This window comes from Phalangium opilio, unplaced genomic scaffold, assembly GCF_054372755.1.
Source record: "Phalangium opilio isolate 3A_F unplaced genomic scaffold, DU_Popi_V2 ptg000024l_1, whole genome shotgun sequence".
Classification (NCBI taxonomy): domain Eukaryota; kingdom Metazoa; phylum Arthropoda; class Arachnida; order Opiliones; family Phalangiidae; genus Phalangium; species Phalangium opilio.
In genome coordinates, this window is record NW_028324155.1 from 6,378,765 (window position 1) to 6,400,656 (window position 21,892).

Sequence of the window (21,892 nt, forward strand, 5' to 3'; positions counted from 1 at the left end):
TGTCGTTTTAGACGGCTCATCACATGCCTATGGGAAACCCTCCCTAAATGACTGCCTACTACCAGGTCCCAATTTAACTCCTAACCTCCTATTAATTCTTGCCCGATTTCGAAATAACCAAATAGCAATAGTGGCAGATATTGAAAAGGCATTTCTGCAAATAGCTTTGGATGAGGAAGATAAAGACTCCGTAAGGTTTATCTGGTTCCAGGAGGAAAATGATAGTATTAAAATAGGCCATTACATAACCCTAAGAATGACGAGAGTACCCTTTGGGGTAACCTCAAGTCCCTTTCTGTTAGGCTGTACCATTAAATACCACATCCAGCAAGCCACAGACCTACCAGATCTAACCAGACATATACTAAACAATGACCTTTTTGTCGACGACCTCACCACCTCAGTAGAAAATGTAGACCAAGGTTATGAAGTATCCCTTAGTGCCGCGAAATTAATGAAGGAAGCCGGGATGAGATTTAGAAAATGGGGTACTAACTCCCAGGATTTAAGAGATAGATGGACAAAGCATGATAACCAAGGGGGCCCAAAATTATTCGAACAAAATACTGAGACCATAGAAAATAAAGTATTGGGTGTAAATTGGGACCCTAATTCGGACATGTTAACATTTAACCTCTCCAATCTAATCAAAACCAGTCAGGTTATGAAATTTACCAAACGCCAGGTGCTTAGTTTCATCGCGCAAATTTTCGATCCCTTAGGCCTACTCTGCCCATTCACAATTAGGGCAAAAATGTTATTACAATTGTTATGGGAAACCAAGGAAAATTGGGATACAGAGCTTCCCCAAGAGACCAAGGGTATTTTCGAAACATGGGTAAATGAATTACCTCTCCTACACCACCTCAAAATCCAAAGAAACTACTATTTCAAAGCCACAAACGAAATAGCAGAAATTGAGCTCCATTGTTTCTCCGATGCGAGTTTAAAAGCCTACGCCACCTGTGTTTATGTTAGGTATAAAACAATAGCCAACCAAATAGGAACATATCTAGTCACCGCTAAGTCGAGAGTAACCCCTCTAAAAAACCAAGACCCTAGTTTAGATTTAAAACTTCCCAAGCTAGAACTAATGGGTTGCCTATTAGGAGCTAGGCTTACAAACAACATTAGACAAGTTTTCACCAAAAACCTAGTGGGAATATTTTTTTGGACAGACTCTACAATAGCCTTAGCATGGGTCACCGGCGATTCCACCCAATGGAAGCCCTTTATATCAAACCGGGTTTCCGAAATCCAAAAACTAACCAAAGGGGAAATGTGGTTCCACGTCCCCGGAAAAGATAACCCTGCTGATTTTCCTACCCGAGGCATGAAAGCCGAAGACATGAAAAACAATAGTAAATGGTGGGAAGGACCCTCGTGGTTAAAAGAACCTAAACAAAATTGGCCAAATTCGCGTAAACCCTCTGAAAAGGATTTAGAACCCGTAGCAAGCGAAAGAAGGAAACTAACCCTAGCTATAAATATAACCAAACCCCTAGGGATCCACACCTTAATTGATTTATCAAAACACTACCACCTTAATAAGGTATTAAGAATAACAGCCTATTTATTCCGAGCCGCCCACAACTTCAGAAATCCAAACAAAATTACAGGCCCAGTTAGTGCGGAAGAATTACAAAAGGCAGAAATAGCTTGGATAAAATCAGTACAGACCTTAGAATTTGGACCTGAAATTAGACAATTAAAGAATGGAGAACCAATCCACCCCAACTCTAAGATAGCCCCTCTAAAACCAATCCTGAACGAAACTGGTATTTTGTGCGTCGGCGGACGGTTGGAAGAATCCAGTTTTTCCTACTCTGAAAAACATCCCATACTAATATCAAAGGTACATAGATTAGCTAAACTGCTTATAATTAGAAGCCATATCCAAATCCATCACGCAGGTATTAGTGATACAGTCACACAGTTAAGAGAGAAATATTGGATACCCTCGGCGAGACAATTAGCACGCTCTGTAGTTAAAGATTGCGTCATATGTAAAAGGTTGAATGCGAAACCAGGTGATATGTCTACCGCTACACTACCAAAAGATAGACTGTCAGAATCCCCTCCCTTCTCAATTATGGGTATTGATTTCGCAGGCCCTTTAATAGTAAAAAACAAGTCCCAAGACCAAAAGTGCTACATTTGTTTAGCAACTTGTGCCATTACTCGAGCTATCCACTTGGAACTCGTTCCGTCGCTAAATACCAATGACTTCCTATTAGCCTTTAGAAGGATAATAGCTAGGAGAGGCGTGCCAGAAATAGTCTACACAGACAACGCCAAAACATTCAAAAAGGCCAATTCAGATATCAGAACAATTTGGCAAAACCTAAAGCTTGACCAATTAAAAGAATTCTTCGGTAATAAAGGAATAAAATGGAAATTTATAGTAGAAAGAGCCGCGTGGCAAGGAGGAATATGGGAAAGATTAGTACGCTCGACAAAAAATATCCTTAAAAAATGTCTAGGTAGAGCCTCGTTAAATTATACCGAATTAGAGACCATCTTAATTGAGACAGAAGCAATAATTAACAGTAGACCTATTACATATATTTATAATGATTTAAGAGAACCAATGCCCCTCGCGCCCGCTGAATTTCTTATTGGGCGCAGAATTACGTCACTGCCGCCATTGACATTTGCCAAAAACCAAGTAATTCCAATGTCACGTCAAGAAATGACCAAAAGACTCAAATATCGCGAAGCCACAATAGAAAAAATATGGAATCGCTGGAGACGCGAGTACGTTATGGAACTTCGTTCCGCTCACCATTCAAAACTCGCTAAAAACGAAGCCGCGTTTAAAGTCGGAGACGTCGTACTCATACACGACGAAAAGATTCCACGTCACATGTGGAATATCGGCCTCATCCAAGAAGTAATACTCGGTCGTGATAAAAAAGTGCGGTCTTGTGTAGTAAGAACCAAAAACAATAATAACATTAAACGTGCCGTACAACACTTGTGCAACCTTGAAATCAGCGATTCCGCGTAAATTGTGCCCTTGGTAATACTTCGTATTACCGGGGGGAGTGTTAAGAAATTGTGTATTTAATTCACGCGAAATAATTAATTTGTAAACTATGTAAAATTCAATGTCAAAATCCTTTGTTAAAATCATCCTAAAATTATTCTGTAAACATGTATTCAAACCTTAAAAAATAAGAGAAAAACAAAATTCCCAATCCCTTAGAAGCCAACCCCGAAACCAGTTCAAACTTTCCTAAAACGCCAAGACCCCTTCAAAACCACCCCCAACGTAAAACTCCAAATTTTCCCCAAAACCCCTGATAAACATCATTGACGTCATGGGCCAAAAAGCGGTACCCCAAAACTTTTCAAAACCACGCCCGCACCTCGCCTGCGAAGCAAAGGTGAAAGCCCCCGTAAGACGATGACGTCAATGATGCCTTCTATAAAGGCTTGGCGTGAAAGGGAAATTTTATGCATTCCATTCGTAGCTCTCTGACCAAAGGGTCTCCACCTTATAGTACCCTTATAATTTTTAGAAACTACCAACTCCCTAGTAAAACTTTAAATAATTTTTTAGTGTAATAAAATAACCTTTTTTGAAATACAACTCAAGTTTCCACCTCCTTTGCACTATTAAATTCAACCTCACCAAGTCCATCCTAATATCTACCAACTGTTTCAGTCCGGTCGGTAGATTACCAAGCAATTAAAAGCTCTCCCAACCCAGCGCTATTCTTCACCGCCAAAACCAAAGTTTACTTATTGTTTTCGGTCATTTTTTTATTTACCTTTTTACTTTGCCACATTTTTCATAATATTTGCTCCTATTTTATAGAAGAAAAATTGAGTCAATAAGGTAAAATTCAATTCCACGTATTTTATAAAAGGTTTTTTTAAATTATCCTGCATGAGAGATTATCAGCAGAATTGAGATAAACATAGTTAGGAAGTGAAGTAGGTTTTCCAAACAAATTCAAGAATAATAGAAAATATGTTAGGTTTTGACATAATTGGGGAGTTGGTTCTTAACACGGTTCATATAATCTCTGCAAAATTTAATCAATTAATCCAATACTCGCTTAGTTTGATTTTTGACTTCGTAGAGTTTAGTTTGGAATTTAAAGTAGTGAATTTTGCGCTATATTTATGTAGGTTATGTTAGATTCGGAAACGGTTTAAATTCTCAAAGTTTAGATGCCCTTTTGAATTATCGAGTAGCTTCGATCCATCTTTGACTGGAATAAATTTCACAAATATATGGTAAGCGAACTGAATTTCCTTATACCAATCTCATAAATTCTTTCTATATGGAAAACCTGTTCAACTGACAACCGATATCTAACGTGGGAGAATCCATGCATATATTTCCGAAATACACATACTGACTGATTGATTAGTGATTAAAATACATCAGGTATCAAATAATACCTTCTTAGAATGCCAGTCTTTATTTTAGAAAAGTCATTCACAAAATAATGAAAATTTCTGATCCTGCACACCAAACTTCCTTCAATGTATTTTGATTATCTCTAGTCTTAGTGATGGTTTCTGTTGGAATTTAAATGCATATTTTATGCAAATTATCATCGCCAGCTTATTGAGCTCTATGTTTCGAGATTCCTGGCCTTTTTTCTTTTTTAATAAAAAAGAAATTAAAATTCGAGCCAATTTAAGTTTGTTCCCACTTTTCCTCATATGAGACCCAATCTCTTGATGGGTTTTTTGGTGGGTGACCATCAGCTTGCTCTAGACTAGAACCATTACCGAAACAAGCCCTAGTAGTTCGACGAAAAGCCATTTTAGGCTCCGGAAAATTTTCGGATGGAGAGGATGGGTAGAAGAAGCGGGTTCATAAGATTGGGGTCTAAAAACGGAAGGGCCGAAGTTGGTTATTCGCGGACTCGCACCATACTTTGGAGTAATTAGGATTTATGTGGTCTTGTCAAAAAACAGGGGGTTCTATTCAGAGAATAGGTGGGAATACGTTGACCTAAGTGGATATTTGAAATACGTGATTGGGCTAATTAGTAAAGTTTAAATAATCTCACGCCTCAAACGAAAGCTCTCTATACCATGAAACTTCTTATTAAATACCTCTTTCTGCCATATTTTCTGGATAGTTTATTTCTCTCTCTATATATATGTTTCTAATATCTATGAATGGTCTAAGCTTTTATCGTAATAGCCGTAGACGTTAGGCCGTTAGTTTAGGCCTAGCTCATTTTTGATCGCCGCGACAATTTGGATCATGGCCTTACATCTCTATATAATATCTAGAGTTACCAGACCGAAATGCAAAAGTAGGAAGTGAATACTCTAAATTAACCGATGAATATTGATCAGTACATATCTTGAACGTCCTTGAAAGATACGGAAGGGACTTCGACTTTTTTATTTTTCAGAGTAACAGAAAACGTTTTATCAGAACAATACTCATTGGGAAATTGAATAAATTCACTCTGAAGTTTGTAAAATGACTTGTAATATTGGCCCCCGCTAGCAAAGTCATAAAAATGAGCGCCATATTTTTTAAATACGGGAAGAAAAGTTGTAAAAAGATGTGTGAAGGGTAATTTAGACGATATTACAGGACTTTAGTTACAAGATTTAGTGACGTAATTTAAAATTGTACACGGCATTAAACAAGAGAACTTCAAAACTATAAACAGACATTTTGGGAAAACTACAACCATCATATAAGTTACAAAACACATTGTTAAAATTCATGGAGTACTTATTTACATCTGTTTACGTGTAATAATATTTTACGATGAAAGTTTGTTTATAATCTGTTTACCCTTTATTTAGCCTTGGTTCAGTATTGGTTAAAAGCACTAAGCCTTGTCGTTAGGATTAATTATTCACTGTAAAAAGAATTCGTAATATATTAACCTAAGTTTAATTATTTACACTACAAACACGTCTTAGTATTATGGTAAACAAGCTTGTTTATATATATACACGCAAATTATTTGAACTCCAGTAAAAGTACGTTATAACCTTAATCTAAGATTCTCAAATATAATCCAAAACCTAACCAAACATTTACGATCCTTTCTCCTTTGAAATTTTGAATAATTTATCCCCAATACAAGTTGGAAAAGCAAATTTGATTTAAACTTTGGTATTGTATAGCCAAGGCCCGAATTTGTTTGATTAGCGGAAGTAAGAGAGGGAGAGAGAATCGACAATACTGTGATCGTAAAATGAGGTAGATTATGCGTATAGACAAAGAGAAACGAGATATAGTGAACAGCTAGGAATTGTTTTAAATTGATAAAGGAAATAAATATCTTTCTCTCTAGAGTTCGGAGATGTTTGGCAACCTAAAGATCGAACGTGGTAACCGAGGCTTAGAGAGAAATTTTTTTTAAAAGAGAGGGTAAAGGTCATTGCTGCACGAGTTTAAATGAATTATAGCGAAGCATTCGGCCAAGGCTTAACATTTCTCTTGAAAATAAGCGTGACTAGCTTGCATAATTTGAAATTATTTTCTAATTGGACGCAAGTTGATTATTGGGTTCGGTTCTGGTATCTTTTTAGTTTTGTTTACCGTCACTTTGAGTACGAGTTTAGGAATCATTCGGCAAAAGATCTCTCCCGAGGCCTTGGCGCTTTTCTATAAGTTTCTTAGGCTGTCTTGGGTTTTCATAAATGCAAACTCCTATTCCCTTTTTGAGTTTAAGAAGGAAGAATGTTTATTGGATTGCGTGGGAATCGAAACACCCGTTTTCTCTTCTGAGAGAAATATTTTTCCAAACAAATTGTTTTCTTCGTTTTGTTTTTCTTTTTGCACGTCACATCCCAAGTTAAAATTATTCTACACCATCTGAGAAATATATAAATTTGAAATAATCTTATCAAAGAAACCCCACCCATTTTTATACGTGTTAAAGTAAAAGAATTTGAGAAGTATTTGATATCTTCGTAGGAATATACTTTTGAATAGTTCGTTAAAAATTTAAAGTAGGAAGAAATAGAAAAGGTCTTTGGTGTTTAACGATCGAAAGATTTTCGTTCGTGGTAGAGGATTTATTTTAAGTCTTGGATTAAGCCCTTCTTGTTCCCAATCTTGGAATGCGTCTTATTTTGTGTTGGTTTTCGTAGGATTTTATGGTATTTTAAGATTGAACTTTTAAAGTGTCGAAAGAAAGTTACAATGGTGTTATCGGATTTCTACTGTAACTTTTTTAGATTGTGGTGAAAACTTTTTAACACTTTGTTAAATTGGTTTGTGGATTGTGGAGAAGAAAAGGGTTTTATTGAATCTATAAGGCATCTCAAATTATATTGGTTGATAGAAACTTACCTATACCCTTCCCCATTTACTTTATACAGAAATCTGAACCAAAACTACGAGTATAAAAGCAATTAGCTAATTACTAATTAATAATATTAATTATAAAACACATCCTTGTATAAAGCAAAATCCTATTTTATCCAACTAGGGCTAAGTAACTTTTAAATATGGCTGTCAACCTGTCTCGTTCCCATCTGAATACGAGTCATTAAACCAATTTACTGCAAAAATGTCCTAAATTCTAACGAAATGCTCTGTTAAGATATCATATTTTACCCCTTTTCTAGTTGATACGGAACTCTATATTCAAGGCGCGTACGAAAGATAATGAATTAGGCAAGCAGCTAACGAAGTAAATCTGGGTAAAACAATACTCTCTCATTTCGCAAATTTAAAACAAAGTTTAACTATAATTTAAAAGAAGTCCATAAATTGATATATATATATAGTTGACTTTTCTTTATAACGTAATTTAAAAACACGCCCTTTTTCTTCACATTATTAACGTCTATCTTTACCTTTTTTGAAAGGCCTTACATCACACCCCCTATATGGGTTGTTAATTGCCGGCTCTTATTTTCTGACGTTTCTATAATCAAAAACTGAGCTTTAATTAAATGAAATAACGGAGCTCGAGCTCGTGCACTGTGACTTGGGTTACGCGACTTTAATTCAGCTTTGTATAATTAATGAGTATAAAGCTGGGGGCATTGTATTTTTGTCTGCCATACACAGTTTATTATTCATTAGCGGTTATAATTTGAACTGAACATTATTTTTGTGAAGGAAGTGAGAAACCACGAGGAATTCTTTCAACCTTAGCGCGAGTTAGGAGTTCATAAAATGAGTGTTTGTTTTTTCTCTTCATATTGTTTTATTATTAATTTGAGGCGCTAAGATCCGTGTCGTGACGAAGTCTAGATACTAGAGGTCAGAGGTCATCCCATACATTGTTTATTTTATGTGAATAATTTCTTTCGAAATTACTTTTGTAATTTTACACATTTCCCGAAACCCATTTTTAAAATTTTCAAACTAAATCTGTAGCCTAGATTTTTGAGCTCGGTTTGAGTTTTCGGGCAAATTTGTTTTTAGGGCCACACTCTTTTTATAAACTCCGTTCGCTTTATTACCGGGGAAACGTACTTAGAAACGGTGCGATGAAAAATTAATACCATTTATTACTGGCGATAAAGTTTTTACGCCGCGATATTCCCAGCGCTGTAGTTAGCTTTTAGGTAAGGGTTGAGACAGTCCGAAAAAAAGAGGACCTCTGAAATTTCTGATGCCAATAAAAGTAAGGTTTTAGGTGTGGGGTTTTTTTTTAGATTGGAAAGGCGGATGTACAGAGATCAATTTGAAATATGACTTGAGGTTTTTAATGTCCCAATAGGAAGGAGCGTATTCGATCTTTTGCATCAAAAGATGGAGGTTGATTTAAATTTTAATAGCTGTGGGTTATTATTATTATTATTATTTTTTTTTTGGAAAATTGCTTTTCAATTTATTACACCTTAAATTTTTAAATATTGCGATGGTTTGATGTTTTCCCATAAAGTTAAAACTATTTTATTGCCAATTTTGAATCTGATATTTCTTTTATAAACGGACGTGATTTTGTTGCCAATAAATTTAAGGTTACCAGAAAAATAGTAACTACAATTTCTTAGTATTAATGCGAACAAAACCAAAACCCTATCCCTTTTAGTAACACCCTTTATACTATAAAATTTTAAAAATGTTTCAACCGATCGTAGAATACATTCAAAATTAAATTAAATTATTCAAACATGTCCCTTTTTATCATCAAAATCAAATTATATTAAATTAGACTTAACTCAATTTTCTCGTCGTCGTCTATATACTTTAAATAAAAAAAAATTCCCTCTCAAAGCAGAGAGTGTGTACATTTTCCTTCATGTAAATTTAGCTTCCCTTTTTACTTTGAGTAAGAAAAAGCTTCGAAATTAGCCTTGCAAACTTCCCCCGCTGAGGAAAACTATATAGAACCGAAATTGAAAGTGGCTATGGATGATATGTAAGAGAAAGAAAACCAGCGCTAGGGATCTTTGATTACATAAGCATATTTATAGACCTAAAATATGTTAATTTTTTTTATTCTATTCACTTGAGAAGTCTGTAAAGATATAATAAGAGATCGGATTTTATGTCTAGGACCCTCCAGACTTATTTATAGATACTATATTGATATGAATTATTAATTCTAATTACTTTATAAAAAATCGTTAATTGTTTTCTGGAAAATTGCGCTAAAAATATGTGCCTTAATTAAAAAACGTTTTTCTTTCCCTCCAAAAATTAGCAGGAGTGTAACTATATTAAAATTCTCTCGTATAAACGCGGTGGGATAAATATTATAGTCCTGTTGTACCATAACCATCCTCACATACTTAAATTTAATATAAAATTTATCTAATTTAAATTTTTTTTTTAAATCTGCATCTAAAAAGTAAGGAGATGCGGTGTTGTAGAATTAACATTCGAATATCTTACGTTATATAATCTTAATTACATTACGGTAGATTACCACTGCTAATTACCTTAAAATACAAGATTTAATCATAAATTATCTACCGCGAGATACGCGGTTATAATTTGGCTATGATTAATGACGATCACGAGAGGTCGTGTCGTCGCATAAGCAATTGAGAATTAACGAACTTACCATCTCTCCTAGCTCTTTTCTGATTACTTTTCCGTTTGAATCCGTAATGTAGTCCATTATAATACGGTTGACGCTGATTCCAGAAAGTTCCCCAAGGCGGTTGAGATTTGACAACGGGGTACTTTGAATGAGCGCTATTAATAGTCACTATGAAAGTCGTGGTAATGCTTAAAACTTCGGAAATGCCCGCACTCTTCGGTACACCGTTACCTAACATGATTCGACTCTTTTTAATTTAAATCCTATCTAACTACGTCCTAAATCTAAATATTTATCTAAGAATTTTTATTCTTTGGATTTGATATTATAACATAATCCCTGGGATGGTCACCACTTAAATAAATTAATTAGAAAGTATCTAGTTATGCGGGTGGGAGTCCTCGCGAAACACGTCTTGGGCTCACGCAGAGAGCACATGGTCTGAAGCCAACCAAGAGCTGGACTTCTCTCTCTCCTTCTCTCTCCGTCTCTTCCTTCTCAAAATCCTATAGTAGGGAACCATTCTCTCCACCTCTCCATTTTCGCCACCCTTGGAATCATCTTATAGATGAAGATAGAGACAAAATGACGTAACTCTTTTATTTGTTGTATTTCATCTTCATTGACTTTCTAATGAATGTAAGGTTTTTTATTTATAAACTAACGAAAGCCAACGCAAGCCTTCAGAGTCTAGGATATAATTTAGTGGTATCTTTACCTTCAAATAACTAAATTTCTTTCTAATGCTTATTGTTCATTTATAAGTAGTAAATACAGTTATAGATTCAGCGAAATAACATAATTATAAATAACCTAAACGCGCCGGACCTGTGCACATGCGCTGTTGTAACGTCGACTTAAATACCAAATTTTATTGATGTACTAACAATTTTAAACATCTTTTATCGTTTAATTATGATTAGTAGTATGAAATTTCGTAGAATAATTTTTACAGTCATTTATTGAAATCCTCATCCTGGAGAAATAAAACCTTTTTGCTATAAGATTGCCCAATCTCCAACTATCTCCCGAGTCCGACACTCGGGTGGTTTTATACATAGAGAGTTTTATACTCGCGCGCGTCAAACTTTCTTCTATTAGGCCTTGGCTCCATTGCCTAGGAAAAGAATAGTTGGAGAGTCCAACCTAGATGGAAAAATCTTGGTTCTGTTTCGTCTTTGAGCTCTTTAGCTTTGCGCGCGTCTTTCCTATGGCTCCTACTTCAGGATGATATTTCGGGAGAAAGCTCGACTCTCGAGAAATAGAAAAGAGAGATCCAGTCTTATAGCTCGCCCATAAAAGCCTCTATAGCCTTTCAGGGAAAAATAGGGGGAAACCACCCCTCGAATAGGGTATAATAGAAGACATCGTGGAACGTACTCACTTTCAAGATGAGATTCAACCGTTATTAAACCCAGGAAGAACGTTATTCCGGTCTACTTAAATACTTAAGATCCCTGCCTTTACTCTTTGGTCGCATTTCGTTTTGAACTTATATACTGTACTGTAGTATACGTGTGTCGTTTCGTTTGTTTGCTTTGTTTTAACTGCACTCCGTTTCTGTTATTTTCCTACTTAGTTCTTTGTACCAACCTTCTGTTTTCCTGAGTGGTAGAACACTTACTAATTACCGTAAGTGTCCCTGACGTTTATGAGTTAAGAAGGTTTAAGGAATTAGTTTTAATCTGGTCCCAAATTTTTTTCATTTCGTTCTCCATTCAAGACGCCATTATTTTAGTAGGGATTTTTGGGGAAACTTACCAACCCCTTTATATACATACGCCCTTGTCCGTATTCGAAGAGTAATACGTGAGAGTTGGAAGCTAGTATTCTATTCTACTTTTGTCCCCACCCACTCTTTTTTCTAACTGACCAACCAACTCTAAGCGAAAAGAAAATTGGTGTCATTAAGTCTGTTTTTCGATTCGTGTTATAGCTAACGTTGAAGACTATTTCCTATCTCGTTTTGCAATTGTTCAAATAGTACCCTACAGAAAGATTGCTTTTTTTAGAAACTTTCTTACTTGCATTTTTAAACTAAATTTAAATTGCTTATTTCCAAGACTGAACTCTATAATCACGTGGTATTTATCAATTGTTAAAAGAGCGCGAAATTTCAAAGTTTCAAACAAGGCTTAACGAATAAAAGCGCGCCAAAATTTAAAACAAGGCTTAACTAGTTTTTCAAATTAGCCTGTAGCTTCCATAGTATTAACTGCAACGATTTATTTAAAGGTTTACCAAAATGACATTAATTACATAAATAATAATATCGTACCTTTTTCCTTTGACATTTTTTTTTCGCCCACTCTTATCTGAATGACCATTATTTTGCAATATATTATGAAAAGGAGTGTTATATTGCCTCCATTTTTTAAGCTTCTCCTTTCTCCGTAAGATTAATGTCTATGCCCAGCACCCATCGCGTAAATATAGATAACAGTACAGGGAATATATAGCTACGTAATTTGCATGCCAAAGTAAAATGAAATCTAGGTGCCCGGATAAAAAAAATTCATCCTTCCTTTCAAAATATCATTTTGGGAGAAAGGAAAAAATGAGTATGGAAAACTTTAAAAATAAATTTGATATTTTCTAGCTTGGGTTTCTTTTGAAAATATTTTTCTCAATTCATTTTGGCTGGCGTTGAAATATACTCAATCGGTTATATATTACTGAGATTTCCATTAAATATATATATGAGGGTGTCGAACCAGAATCGTTCGCCGAAGACGGTTATCTTTCATCTTCAAATTTCTAACTAATCTTTTTGAAGGCTGGCTGATATGTTTTTTTCTCAAATTCCCCAACAACAAGCTATGCATTTTTAACCTCTGTAAGATTCAGAAAGCGAATCACGACTTCAAACGCTAAATAATTAAATACCTCTTGTTAAGCCTAATTCTCGATTGTGTTATTAAAGGAATAAATGAAATTAGTATTAAGGTAATCTACATCCACGTGGGGAATCTACATCTTAAACTTAATTTTATTTTCCCCTCTTTTCAAATCGCGTTGTATTCCCAAAGTATTTCAACGTCCCTTGAGAAAACAAATAAATGTATTTTATCCGTTCGTAATTACTTTCGTTTGTAATTAAGCGAAACCAAATAGTATACGCTTCATTACATTAACACGCTGGGGTTGGCGGGAACTAATCAACTCGGAGATGCGCTACGAATGAATTTTGGAATTTTTCGATACAATGCCTACTGCTTTATAAAGAGAGAATTCTTGGTTCTCTTACGCTCATCTTTATAGATTAAAGAAATTATATCAAGAGTATATTAAATTAGTTATATTATTTTCATGAAAGTTAACAGCTTTCCTCGCGAAATCAGAGGCGTGACAATACAGTTGAATAATTGAAGGGTTGATATCGGTAACGTCATTCAAACTGCGATAAAATGCAATCAAAAAGGGAATAGACACTTTTGATTATCTACTCTTGTTTATGCCACATCTGTTTCGGTCGTTATCGCGTCGTGGCGATTTGGTTCAAGGTTTCTAACTCCTCTCTTGAGCTTGCAATGGTACAAACCTACAATCCTTCTCTTGCCATCTCTATCTATTTTTAGCTATTCCATATACTTGTTTATTTATTTATCTCTCGTGTATATCTGCCTCATTTGCTGTATAATTATGCATAGCTCTTTCAATATATTTAGATATTTGAACTTTTGAAAGTAAACGTACTTTAAATTTAAATCAATATTAGGTCTCAATTTGTTTGGGGAAAATTCTTGGTTATGATTTTGGTATTTGAGAAGGATCAGTACAGGTCAAATTAATTTTGGATCTGTATTTTCTTAATCTAAAGATAATTAACGTATTTTACTTTTTTTTACAATTTTAATATAAATGCAGTCGGGTAAAGCCCACCAGCAGGGTGAAACAATCTAATGTATTTCCTACGAGCGCCTGTAGAAATGTTTAACCCGCATTACACCCGTGTTACACTTAAAATAGAAATCTCCGCAATCTATTCTAAAATTACTCCCACGCTTGATCCTTTACATAAATCTACTTATTTGCTGCCATACTTCCAGAGTCTCTATATAAACTTTTGGTAAAGCGATACCCTAGACCATAAGTTTATAAGATATGTTCCATAAGTATGACACTTCCTATTCTTCGTAATGCTAGAGACTTACTGAGAGCTAGTTCGAGAACGACGCGAGAATTGACTACACTCGGTTTTGCAGTCCATCTTCCTATTTAGTCTGTCCTTAGCCTTTGACAGCGCCTCACTAGGCGTCGCTTTACGAGAATCTATGACGTTTCGCCTACGTCACTTCATGACAAGCTCTCATTAACCAGTGACACACTTATGGAACATATCTTATAAACTTATGCTAGACTAAAAACACTTTGAAGATATACGTATAGAGGTTTTATTATTTTTTATTTTCTCTCGCCATGTTTGTTTCATCGGATTGAAAAATTTCTCTTTCTATTCCCCGAATTGCATTAAATCGGTTAAAGTAAAACCGAACTGAGCTTTTTTTGGCCGTTCCCCTTCGGACACGTCTCAATTGTATCGGACGTCTCGCGAGAATTCCTAAGCCTTTGCTTTTCTTAACACGAGCCTCTGCCCCTTAGCCTCTTCAGAATTTTATATCTCGTGTACACGTCTTTTTATATCCAAGCATAACCCTATATACTATACATAAGTTTGGGTTATCCAAGGATAGAAAATCAAAGTCAAAGAAAATCATGTCTCTATTCTGTTGCAATTTGGTGGAGATATTTTAAAATTAAGATGGCGCCGCTGTCGGTTTAATTTTTCTCGCCTGGAAAATGATGGTATGCTCTTACTTATGGGGAGTATCCTAGGGTTATGATCGAAGCTATACCAAAGTTTTCTCTGACTGTCCTTTTTTATTTTCAATCGTTCGTATATATATCTTTTTACTCTTCTTTTTAAGTTTAATTCAATTGATCGAGAGCCATTCTGAGCGACACCTGGCAAGAGCGCCTAGCTCGACAGCCTCCCAACAAAACCAAACTTCCTTTTTTTTTTGTCTCTCCTCAAAATGCTATTTTTACTTGGCCAACAAAAAATTTACCGATATTTAGGGCGTCACTTAGGGAATGGTTTCAAGTCAATGTGAATTTTTGTAGTTCTTGATAAATTAGGCTTAACAAGGTCATTTTAAAAATAAAAGTTTTACCTTATTATAAACTATGTCATCGCTCACCTTTTAATCTTGGTTGCAATTTCATAAGTGATGAATATTAAATCACAGATTTCATCGTGCTGAATGAGGTTTACCTCAGAGACCTGCACGGGCCGAGTTTTTCAGGCCCGACCCAAGCCCGGCCCGGTTTCAGCATTTTGAATAAGCCCGAAGCCCGGCCCGAGTCCGAGTACATAGTTGGTTTTTCGGCCCGGTCCGGCCCGGCCCGTTACATGCATTAACCAAGCCCGGCCCGGCCCGGCCCGACACATTGCATGAATTGAACAGGCCCGGCCCGGCCCGGCCCGTTACACGTAGTTCAGTTGAAATTTTTATATTTTTTTTTTACATAAAATCAATGATTTGAATTCATATTTGCTTTAGCGTTGTGTATTTTTCATTTCTTTTGATAATTGTTCGTTACGTTTGTCCTTAGAAGCTTATACTCATTTAAATTATCTTTCATTTGAAATTTGGATTAAATGATAATCAATAAAAGCCCGGCCCGGCCCGGCCCGTTAATTTCCAAAATTTTAAAAGCCCGACCCGGCCCGGCCCGTTAATTTCCAAAATTTTAAAAGCCCGACCCGGCCCGGCCCGATAGAATTTTCAAAAGTGGAAAGCCCGGCCCGGCCCGACCCGATCGGGCCGGGCCTCGGGCCGGACCGGGCTTGAGCCCGGCCCGTGCAGGACTCTGGTTTACCTTTCCTATTATCAAATTCATTTTTCCAAAGATAGTTTGACCCATATCGGTCGTTTTCCATCACATCACAAATCAAAACATCATGATTTTATCACTTTTCACGATTTTTAAAAAAATATATCTCAAAACGAAAATGGATCTTACATATTAAAGAGTTTGAGAAACAAAACCTAAAAGACCCTGTGGAATTCAATTTCGTTACGTTTAAATTTAGCATAATGTTGTAGGCGTTAAGCCTTGTTTGAAAATAATGAAAACTGGAAAGCCCGTGAATTTTCCCGCCCAAACCAAACTTGAAAGTTCGAGAGCCTTAAACGTTTCTTAAAATCACTCTGGTTGTGAAAAAGCAATTTGTATAAATTTTCAAATGGGTTTTTAAATTGAAGTTAAGCCTATTTTATCATGAAGATCTTTCCTCTTGGATCGTTACGAGATTAAACTTAAACCCTCGTGAAAGGGCAAAGGTTAAAGCCCGTATTGAATTGGGAATTCGAGATACAACTACGAGTTATAGGTCAATAAAAAGAAGCCAGTGGTATGAAACAAATCTTTTCCAAACCACAAAATCGAGAAAAACCTTTTGGCAATTATATTCAATCAGGCGCGATTCCCCTTTTGTATCCGCTCGGTGGAATTTCTCATTATTGAATCCCTGGACTCCCAGCTAAGCCTAACCTTTCTTTCACCCGAACTAAACTAAAACCCACTCGGTATGAAATTACCACTCGCCCAAATGCGTAGGTGAAGACATGTTTTGAACGTTTGATGGAAAATTATAAATAGGAGAGTTTCGTATACCTAACCTTCCAAATACGCCATTAAGTTAGGCTTAGGAAAAATGCACTATCATGTTCAGTAATGATAATATACAAGGACCGTAAAACACTTACACTAAGGCATATTCTTTATTTGCAATATAGATTACCTCATTTTTATCATGTTTGAATAAATTTCATAAAACGATTCCCTTCGAAATTTGGTCATAAAAATTCAGTCTCTAGGCCTAAATGGAAAGCGAATGCATTCTGTTTCAGTTATGTTTTTTTTTTTTTATGATTTCCGGGTCCGATGGATATGCGATGAGAATAAAACCAGCAAAGAATATCTGGCCTACTCTGTACTCTCTTCCACTTTTAACGGGACGTAGAAAGCCTAGAGTGTGTAAAAAAAGGCTATCCAGGAATCCGGGGGGAAGTAGAAATTTCAACCCCAAGCCATCAAAAACGACGTTTGTCCGACCAAATTTTTTTTTTCTCTCGGAATAACTTTTTGGATAGAGGTTTTGCTACAGAGTGAGAGAGTAAACACGTTGGTCAAGTAGAGGTTCGCCTCAGTCCCAACCTTGAGAAGAACTTGACACCAAACCATGTCTAAAATATTCCCCTGGTGTTACTGGTATCTATCACGCTGTTTAGTCAAATTCGGAAATTAATTAATTGTGACTGTCCATAAAGAACTAACAAAGAACTTATACAATCAGATTAATAAGCCCAAAAGCGTTAAGTTTCAAAGGTTTAAAAAGTTGCTAGTTTTCCACTTCCATATCTTTGCCTCGCAGCCATTAAAGCTCCTCTCTGTTTCCGCTTTAACTCTAGCTGGAATGAAAAATTTTTGCAGTAGAAGGTTTGCAGCTCGAAAAAAAAAATCAATACTATGTAGTTTTTCTTTCATTTCTTTTGATATAAAAGTTGTGGAAGAGAAGTTTTTTATACGAGTGGGAAACAGTTTCAACTAATGAATCGCTGCCCATCGTTTCAATTTCGAGTTTGAAAAAGGAATGAGAACTGAATTTAGGTAGTTTTTCGAGATAATGGAATTCTAGTATAGATTTTTCAAATATGTTTTTAAAAGTTCTTTCTCCCAGTGTTGAATCTCATTACCATACTGGTGTTAGGCCTTGATGGAAAGGCTTAGTGGGTATTAAAGTTTCAAAAGGCCTAGACTTTCAAACATTTCTGATTAGGCTTAGAAATATATAAATGCTAATGCAACTGGTGCTAGCAAACGAAGTATTCCCTAAGCTTTGTTTGAAATTTTGGAATTTCGCGCGCGTTTTAACAGTTGGTAATGTCACGTGATTAATGAATATACTAGGTTTATTTCTAAAAACTATAAAGTAACTCGACACATCAATTAAGATCCAAATCGGCACCATGAATTGGGACAGTGAAAGGGTCCGCTGTATTAACTTCAATTTCCGATGATTTGTAGTGTTCTATTCGATAATTAATCGACTTAAGTTAAAACGAGGGGGTTTTTTTGGAAACTTCAGTGCATTATTTAATGAATCATACCGAATTTATTCATCCAATATGATATCTTGAAACCACTTCCGGTATTGTTGGCGTTTGTAACCATTTTTACCAGAACATCACTGGTCAAAGAATCTATGACTCCAGGGTTATCCTGCGCAACAGTATTTTGTTATATATGCCTAAATTTATAAATTGAGCAACTCACATTTCCACAAAATCTTGAAATTAATCCTTTTTCGTTCTCAACCTTGCCGTTGCAAACCTCCACGTAGTTAGTGTCACAACCACGTTCGGATGTTAGGGTAAAAACGTCGAACTGCAATCTTACGGTGTGACTAGCTAAGACTTTTATATTCCAAACGCAAGATTCGGTACGATTGACCAGTAGTGGGTAAAGAGGGCTGTAGAAAACACCCTGGTCTCCTCTTAAATTACCTCCGCAACCTTGACCTATGACCCACCTCCTCTAATTTTAGTATTCTGCGGAGAACGTTTAGATAATACCGTTAATCATACATTGCACAAGGTTCCGTTAAATCCAGAGTAACAAATACAGGAGAAACTGTTGTCGCGAGCCTGGTGGAATAATTGTTTTTCATGTTTAATTTCAAAACTTCTTCATTCAATATGTTACTAACTATACACGATCCATGTACGCATGGGTTACTATCACAGGCATTTCCAAATTGTCCCGGTTGCAACTGTTGGCAGCCGTTTGGCCCGATTCCATTCCCGCTATAGCCGGCTGGACACCTACACTCTCGATACCCAGCGTACACGGCTGCAAAATCAAATTTTCCTGGTAATTAATACGAGAAATAATTAGGTAACTGTGATATACTCGTACCATTATTCTCAATGCAAGTAGCTAACGGATGGCAATCACCGTTTCCAAGACTACAAATTCCCTCTACGCATTGTCTACCATCTCCAGTGTAGCCTAATTCCATTCCATAAAACCTTTCAGTTACTGACTTTGGCTTTTATAACGAAGGCTTAGTTAAACTATTACCTGGTGGACACCGTCCACATATAAATGAACCCAATGTATTCTCGCAGGCGACGAGAGGTTGTATTGAACAGCCACCGTTGTGATTCACGCACTCGTCAATATCGTAACAGCTCTGTCCGTTGCCTTCGTAACCCGGTGGGCAATGTCCGCAATGGAATCCTCCCATAATATTCGTACAAGTAACCCTAGGATTGACGGAACAGCGAGGGGGGCCGTTAGGATCACATTCGTTAATGTCAATATCACAAGCTCCGGTGCGATTGTTTGTTTTCCATCCTGGATTACAGTTACATCTATATTTGGGCTGTAAAGATATGTTCTGGTAAAGTTATGCCGTTCATAGAAATTGTCTCATTCCCGTGATTAAGTTACTTCATTTCGATTTGTACGCTTTAGGGGAGTGCAATATCCGTTTTGACACAGGTCCGTGTTGTCTTGAGTATCGCAATCGTGATTGGTGTTGCAATTAACTCCGTGCCAATTGGGTGGACAAAAACACCTTAAGGAAATCAACCATTTAATTTCCATTCTTGCCTTTTATAAAGCTCCGAATGATTTTACTCGTATCCGCCAGGTTTATTGACGCAAGAACCGCCATTTTGGCAGCCCAAATGGGTTCCGTTGTAAAGTGAGCATTCGTTCACGTCTTCCATGCACGTACTTCCTTGCCAATTCTCGGTGCATTGACAAGTGAACCCGTTATAATTGTCAATACAACTTCCCCCATTTCGACAAGGATTACTCGCACACTCATCCAATTGTAGGGTCTAATTATATTAATTACCCCTTGATTTAAAAAAAAATTATTTAAGCTAGTAAATTTTTTTAATTCCATACTTGCGAAATCCGGCTTAAATTTGTATTAATATCTACAACCTGTTGATTAATTTAGCAATTAAACCCTGTCTTAGTTAAAAATATTTTAAATCCTACTTTTTGCGTTAATTTTCTAAGGCTCCACCATATTTTTCCGCGATTATTGCCAACCATATTCGCAACCTGTTTATTATGTCGTAATAACTTTTAATCTTGAACCTAACTTAGTTTCATTAAGCCATTTTAAATATCAAACCGTTGCGAAAAGATGCTTGAATTTCTGTCGTAGTTCGCGAACGTTGGTCTTGACTTCGTCCATTTCGTCCAACCGTAATTTTAATTGTTCGACTTGGTTGGACAAAGTGGTCTGCGAGATACTCGCTTAGAAACTATTTCTGTCTTAAAATTAAAATTATTAAAATTTACCACGTCTATGGTTCGAAATTGTTCCATAGCTATGACAGACGACTGCGCCTTTAAATTATATTAGTAAGATTTAATAACTAACATTTTTACCTCTCCGAGTGACGTATGTCACGGAGAGGTTCTAATTTCGACGTGTCTGTGTGTCTGTGTGTCTGTCTGTCTGTCTGTCTGTCCGTTGTTACACCCACGTGACCGCGTTCGCAGTTTGCAAATCGGAGCAAACGTGTATTCAATTTCCAGACCGCATTTACAGTCCCGGAAATTGTATTCCACTTACACGCTATTACTCTATTGCCTGTCTAACAACTCTGTTCATTTGTCCTCCCCACATGGACACCAGTCTCAACTTACTAGCTTCGAAACACCACCATCTTCTAGTCTTTCGCCCATTTCTCATGGACACCAGTCTGTACTTACTGGCTTCTAAACACCACCACCTTCTCGTCTTTGTCCATTCCACATGGACACCAGTCCGTACTTACTGGCTTCTAAACACCACCACTTTCTCGTCTTTGTTTTTGTCCATCCCACATGGACACCAGTCTGTACTTACTGGCTTCTAAACACCATCACCTTCTCGTCTTTGTCCATTCCACATGGACACCAGTCTGTACACCTGGCTTCTAACCCCACCATCTTCTGGTCTTTGTTTTTGTCCATACCACATGGACACCAGTCTGTACACCTGGCTTCTAACACCACCATCATCTGGTCTTTGTTTTTGTCCATCCCACATGGACACCAGTCTGTACACCTGGCTTCTAACACCACCATCATCCTTAAGGTTAAGACATACGCGGCGATCGGCTAGGGTTACGAGAAACGTCTAGCCTTCCAATGGAGGGGTCTTCCTCCAAGGTTCACGCAATTGCGATGTTCTTATCTACAGCTGCGATTCGAATCCTTTATATACTACCTATTTCAGTAAGGCGAAGCAACCGGCATATGCTTCATTTCAAACGCCAATATTAGTCAAGTCTCTCAAGAATGTTTAATTGTTCTTTATCAAAACGATGTAACGCTCAATAAGGCAAACAACTGACGAAGAAAATATTTAATATTAATTATATTTATTTTAATATTTAAGATAATCTTGTTTCTCAACTCAAAATTAATACGGAAAGAGTTAAAAAGCAGCTTATGTTTTTGTCTGTGTGTGTCCGTCCATTGTTACACTAGTGCGTCGCGTTAGCAGTTAGCCTTGTGTTGATGTGTTAAGAAATCATACAGAACCTTAATATTCCCTTTTTCCATAATATAAAGTGAATATGTGGAAGTATTTTTCGTAATTATGATGCATTTAGTACTTCTGTAGCTTTAAAGCTCTGTTTCATTTTGATATTCCAAAGATTTTTTTTAATATTGTTATTTGAAATGGCTGTTTATATATTACTTAAGCTATACTACATCTGTATATAGAATAATCCTTGGTTTAGTGATTTCATGAAGAAAGCTAAGATCTAGACTTCGACGGGTATATTTAGTATTACCCGCAATAGGCTTAGTGAAATAAAGAGTAAATAATTGAGGCCTGAGGTGAAGTAAAC

General features: G+C 36.4%; 2 protein-coding genes across 2 annotated transcripts in view; one reads left to right on the top strand and one right to left on the bottom strand.

Moving 5' to 3' along the window:
* The window catches only part of LOC149692473 (uncharacterized), a 47,615-nt gene extending 37,520 nt beyond the window's left edge, over positions 1-10,095 (bottom strand). The window contains exon 1 of the mRNA XM_089868236.1: positions 9,975-10,095. The gene's annotated coding sequence lies outside the window, so the exon portion shown is untranslated. The remainder of the gene's footprint in view (positions 1-9,974) is intronic.
* Positions 1-21,892, top strand: part of LOC149692471 (uncharacterized) — a 78,587-nt gene that overhangs the window by 44,980 nt on the left and 11,715 nt on the right. The window lies entirely within an intron of this gene.